The following is a 6000-nucleotide window of genomic DNA, read 5'->3' as shown; positions in this document are numbered from 1 at the left end:
ACACTGAATTCCTTTCTGCATTGTCTTCCCACCCCCTGCTCCCAGCCTCCATTGGTGGCCTGATAGAATCTCAAAATGTCTTGGTGAACAATTCTGTAAGGTTTTATTAGCATTGAGTTAAACAGGAGTCTTAACCCCAGTTTTGCCACTAACTAGCCACATCACTTCTCTCTCTCTGGGCCTTGGCTTCCCCATCAATAAAAGGAGGGTTTTGGATAAGATAAGTAGAGTGAAAATGACAATATTTTGATATTCATAGTTTACTTGGCACTTGCACAATATTATCTCAGTTAATCCCCTGTGAAATAGTTTTTATTCCCTCCCCATTTCTCAGAGAGAATTGGAAAAGCACAGTGATTTTTTTAAGACCAATATAAAAAATGGCCACATAGAAAATTCTGCAAAAACTACCACTGAAGATACAGTCCCTTTTGCTACTCAGTGTCCCTTACATAACAATTTATGTGAAAAATTCCTCCTAAAATTTAGTGCCTGATAAGTATGTCCCTGCGGAAGATGTAGCAGGCCTCATTTTACAAGACAATCAGCTTCCTAATCCTTAATATTTTTCTTTTGTTCCAGCTGCCAGGAAGTTTAGAACTAATTATGCCTAGATTATAAAAACCATTTAAATCTCAAATTCCTGGTAACAGTATCTCTCACATCCTCTAAATCCTAGTGCCTCCATGTGTTCTTAGATGGATTATGTGTGATTAGGGTGACAGCGTAATTTACCATCTAAATGGGACCCTTTTCAGAGTGAAAGGGATACTGTAAATAATGACGCCAGGGTGACAGATGTAAATCAGGCCTGTTCCAGGCAAACCGGGATAGATGGTCGCTCTACCCATAACTGGAAATACACCTGGCAAAAATTAAACACAAATAATACTCAATTTGACCTTGCAGGCGCAGCAGCTTGGGGTCTCATTAATCTCAGTAAAGTCACATAGAGCTGAAGATAGATTATGATTCCTAGGAAACGACGGCAACAAAAAGGTCCCAAAGGTATCTCGGAGACCGAGAAGGGAGAGGGTGTAGCGCTGACCTCCCATACCGCTTCGTCTTCCAAAGCTCCGCCTCCTAAGCCCCATGGGTGCCCTGTCCCGCGGCCGGTGGCAGCCTTAAAATTCCTTTTAGGATGGGCTTAAGCAAGGGAATCTGTTTAGAAGGGAAAGGAGAGGGAGGATTTAATCAGAATTGTGTAGCACTTTGTTGAAAATTGGAAAAAATGTGGATTGTCCATCTCAATGAATGGAGCGGCGCTGATGAAGATGGTGGGGTCCTGAAAAGCCACAGTCAGCAGGCAGTTCCGCTGCCTCGCAGGGCTTGCCGCCCCAAATCTGCATGCTCACTGCTAGCTCCTCCCCCCAACCCCGCCCCCGACACACACCCCCGCCCCTGCTGAAGACAGGACTGACCCATGTGCCATTGCAGGACCACGGAGGCACAGATGGAGGCCACCCCAGGAGGCACGGACGGAGGCCAACCAAGGGTTGGAGCTTTCAGCGGACAACCAGGTGCCCTCGTTCATACCCAGACACACTGCTTGAGACCTTTCTCACCTCCCCCTTTTCCAGTCCCAGAGACAGGTGAGCTTGCTGCGTCCAGGTGAGTCAGGGGTGAGGGGTGGGCTGAGTCTTGGGTGTTACAAGAGAGGAGGATCAAGGACAGATGTATTCGTCCATAAACAGGCCTGAGAGGCCAAGTATGCACGGTCGGGCTTCCTGGAGCCCGGGAGTCCCCTCGTCCGGCCTCCCCACTTCTCCCTGCCACACCCAGTAAAGCTCCGCCAGTCTCACTCCCAACAGGACAGACTCCTGCGGTCACCCGGCCGGAGGAAGCCGCTGCGTCTCTTCCAAGAACTAACACTAGAGGTCGCTCTTCTCCAACGTCAGGCAAAGTGCAGCGGAAGGGAAAGCTCCAGCTTCTGCTTAATTGCACTGTGGAAGGCCGGCCAACTGGCCCTGATCAGAGGTGGCAGTCCCGGCCCGCCCTCGTCCCAGGTGGGAAGGCGCTGCTCGGGGCAGACGAGGAGGCTGAGTACACCAAGTTCCAGGGAGGCCCAAGGTTTCGAAGGAGAGGCGGCGCTGGGCTGGACGGTGAGATGTGGGCCCATGAGGGCGGGGGCCCATCTTCATAGTCCTTTCTCTTGTCCCGGCTGATCTGTTGTGGAGAGGATGCTGTGCTCTGCAGGAAGTTGAGTGCCTTGGGATCTGAGGAGCTTCCTGGCGGCAGGGCCGGGAAAGACCCAATCCAGGGAGAAATACTTTCCACAAGAGATGAAACTTCTGGGAGCAAGAAAAGCCTGTGCAATCTGGAGAGCACATGAGCTAATATGTGTGTGAACTGTAAAGCGCTGCCCACACCCATTTTTAATTGGCTTGTTATTCTCTGCAGATATGTGAGGCTGAGGCCTCCGGTAAGAGCCATCTTGGGCCAGGGCTCCCAGGGTGTTCCCCAGGCTGGCTTGCCGGTTCTCTCTCCCTTCTGTTCTTCTTGGCCAGGATTTTCTCACAGAGGCTTGGTTTTCTGTGTAAAAAGGGAGGATGGCTTCCAAAAGGCAATTCTACCAACTTTAGTTTTCTAGTCACAACCTATTTTCAGCTGGAAGCCGGAGAGCTGGTTCCGCATGCAGATAAGAACACTGAGGTTTAGGGAGGTTAACACCTTGCTGAGAGGGGACTGGAACCCCCCACCTGCTCACTCCCCAGGCGGTGTCCCCGCACTCCACCCAGCTGTCTCTTCTCACCGGAGAGCTATTTGCCTTTCTCAGCAAAAGACGCAGAGGTGAAAAGAACACTCTGCCAGGGCTGAAAAGTTTCAGGCTAGGCAAAGGCCTCAAAACGAAAACAAAACAAAAGGCAAACAGAAGCAAGCATTCCCTCTGAGCCCTGTCGACAGTCCCTCAGTCACGGAGCAGTGCCAGTCTCACATCCATGAGCCGTCTGACTTGGGCCTTTGGGATGGGCGAAGAGGTCAACGGCCTGCCTCCGCAGCACCGCAAGCTTTTCTTCATCCAGACCAAATGGCAGAGCTCAGCAAGGGCTGGTAATGCACCACCAGTGCTCCGTGTGTCCCCAGAAGTGCAGCCTCTCGCGTCTTCAGTAGAGAGCAGGTAGGAAATGGTTCCACATAAGGCCCAAGGTAGCCTGGCAGGTCCACAGGTGTGGCACAGTGCAGCCCCCTCTTCCCTTTGGGAGGAATAGTGCAATCTGTTACCCAAGTGTAAAATGACCTAGGGGTCTCCCATGACAGACTGTCCAAGCTGGGCATCCTTGGGGGCTATGAGTCATGCTGATGCTGTTGAACACAGGACGTGTGTCTCTCTGTGGGTGGGTCATGGTAAGCGCTAACCGAATCATTTTTTCCAGCCTCAGAAACCTTTATCTTTGGTCATGGACCTTTTCAAGGAGAAGGTTGTCACTGACAATGTGTTTCTCTTCCCGCTGGTGGGAGGGACATGAGTGTCGTCCTACTGTGTCTGAGTCACCGTGTTTCAGAGGAGAGGGGCTCCCTCTGTTCCCTGTTAGTTCTCAGATTGATCAGGCCCCTATCCCAGGGGAAGTGCTAGAGCCTTCGGGGTTGGTGACAATGTGCTTCTGGATGAGAGGCATTCGCTATGGGGGAACACAAAGCCCCCTCTCCTGTTGGGGTAACCTCCCCGAACCTTGCCTAACAACAAAAATGGGGATGATCAGGATCTCAGCCTTTTCTAACTGAGAATAATGTAAAAACCCTAGACATTCAACACCCTCCCCAACCTAGTCTCCTGCCCTGATGATAGAGGTGTCAATCACGAATGTTTGTTAAGCGCTTGCTGTGTGCCAGGTGCTAAACAGATGTTGTCCATGTGTTATCTTATTTAATCCTCATAACAATCCCCCGAGCTGGGCACTATGTCCACTTTACAGCGAAGGGCACTTGTTTCCATTTTTTGTTTTTTGTGGCTTTATTAAGGTATGATTGACAAGTAAATATTGTATATATTTAGGTAGTACAACATGATTTTTTAAGGTATACAATGTGATGATTTAATATATGTATACATTGTGAAATGATTACCACAATCAAGTTAATTAACACATCCATAATCTCACATAGTTACCTTTGGTGTGTGTGTGTTTGGTGAGAACACCAAATATCTACTCTCTTAGCAAATTTCAGGCATATAATACAGTATTATTAACTATAATCACCATACTATACATTAGACCCCCATGACTTATAACTGGAAGTTTGTTCCCTTTGACCAACATCCCCTTATTTCCCCCACCCCCAGCCCATGGCAACCATTCTACTCTCTACTTTTTTCAATTCCACATAGAAACGAGATCAGACAGTATTCATCTTTCTGTGTTTGGCTTATTTCATTTAGCATAATGTCCTCAAAGTTCATTCATGTTATCACAAATAGCAGGATTTCCTTCTTTTTTATGCTGAATAATGTTCTATTGTGTACATACCACATTTCTTTTATCCATTCATCTATCAGCGGACACTGAGGTTGTTTCCACATCTTGGTTGTTGTGAGTAATGCTGCAGTGAACATGGGTGTGTAGATATCACTTTGACGTACTGATTTCATTTCCTTTGGGTGTATTACCCAGAAGTGGGATTGCTGGATTGCCAAAGCAATCTTGAGAAAGAATAAAGCTAGAGGCATCACACTGCCTGATTTCAAACTATACTACAAAGCTACAGTATCAGCACAATATGGTTTTCACATAAAAATAGACACATAGGCCAATGGAACAGAGTAGAGAGCCCAGTAATAAACCCACGCGTTTGAAGTCAACTAATCTTTGACAAGGGCACCAAGAATACACAATGGGGAAAGGATAGTCTCTTCGATAAATTGTGTTGGGAAAACTGGATATCCACATGCAAAAGAATTAAATCAGACCATTGTATTACATCATACACAAAAATTAATTTGAAATGGATTAAAGACTTAGGTGTAGGTATATTTCTGGGCTCTACATCTTGTTCCATTGATTTGTGTGTCTATTCTTTCACCAATACTACACTGTCTTGATTACTGTAGATTTTTTCTTTTTTTGAGGAAGATTAGCCCTGAGCTAACATCTGCTGTCAATCCTCCTCTTTTTTGCTGAGGAAGACTGTCCCTGAGCTAACATCTGTGCCTGTCTTCCTCTACTTTTTTTATATGTGGGGTGCTTGCCACAGCATGGCTTGACAAGCAGTGCGTAGGTCCACACCCAGGATCCAAACCGACACCCCCTGGGCTGCCGAAGTGGAATGTCTGAACTTAACTGCTGGGCCACGAGGCTGGGCCCTACTGTAGCTTTATAGGAGGTCTCCAAGTTGGATAGTGTCCGTCCTCTGACTTTGTTCTTCAATACTGTGATGAAGAACAATATGTTCTTCAATATTCTGAGTCTGAGTAGCATCTTGATAAGCAGAAATGGAGGTGAGAGCACTCAGGAGAGGAAATTGAGCAAAGGTTCAGTAGAGTAAAGGGGAGATGCATTTGAGGACCAGTGAGTAGTTCCAGTTGTCTGAACCCTGGTTTTATAAAGACTGTGTTTTCTGCAAAATAGATGCTTCCAACCCCAGATGGAATCGTTCTTTCCCGCGGGGCTTGTAAGTACCCCAACCTGGAGAGGAGGGGCGGAGGGAGACCCTAGAAGCTGACAAGGGCGTTTTGCCAGCCATGGAGGTCAAGGGCCCTGATTTAATATCTTAAATTTTTGTTGATAAGATTTCTATCTTTCAGCCTGATGTAAGGACAGAAAGAGAGCCCCCAGAGGATTTTCCAGCTATGAGGAGTCAGTGAGATTTTGGGGAAGACACTGATTTGGAGTCAGGAGGCCTGAGTTCTGGCTTGGGCTCTGCCATTCCTGGCCTCATGATGTGGTACAAGTCACGTCCCCCTCCGTGCCTCAGCTCCTTTGTCCCTGCAGTGCGAAGACGATGGGTGTCCTCTCAGCCTCCCAGGGAGGATATTATAAGGAGCAGTTAGGGAATGTGTGTGCA

The 6000-nt window shown here is 47.6% G+C and overlaps 1 protein-coding gene across 1 annotated transcript in view; it reads left to right on the top strand.

Annotated features, from left to right (window-relative positions):
* The first annotated feature begins 1800 nt into the window (after positions 1–1800).
* Positions 1801–6000, top strand: part of APOD (apolipoprotein D) — a 49502-nt gene continuing 45302 nt past the window's right edge. The window contains exon 1 of the mRNA XM_005601895.4: positions 1801–2102. The gene's annotated coding sequence lies outside the window, so the exon portion shown is untranslated. The remainder of the gene's footprint in view (positions 2103–6000) is intronic.

The sequence above is a fragment of the Equus caballus genome, chromosome 19 (genome assembly GCF_041296265.1).
Source record: "Equus caballus isolate H_3958 breed thoroughbred chromosome 19, TB-T2T, whole genome shotgun sequence".
NCBI lineage: Eukaryota > Metazoa > Chordata > Mammalia > Perissodactyla > Equidae > Equus > Equus caballus.
The sequence above is the reverse complement of the archived record's forward strand: the minus strand, read 5'-3'. Positions and strand labels throughout refer to the sequence as shown.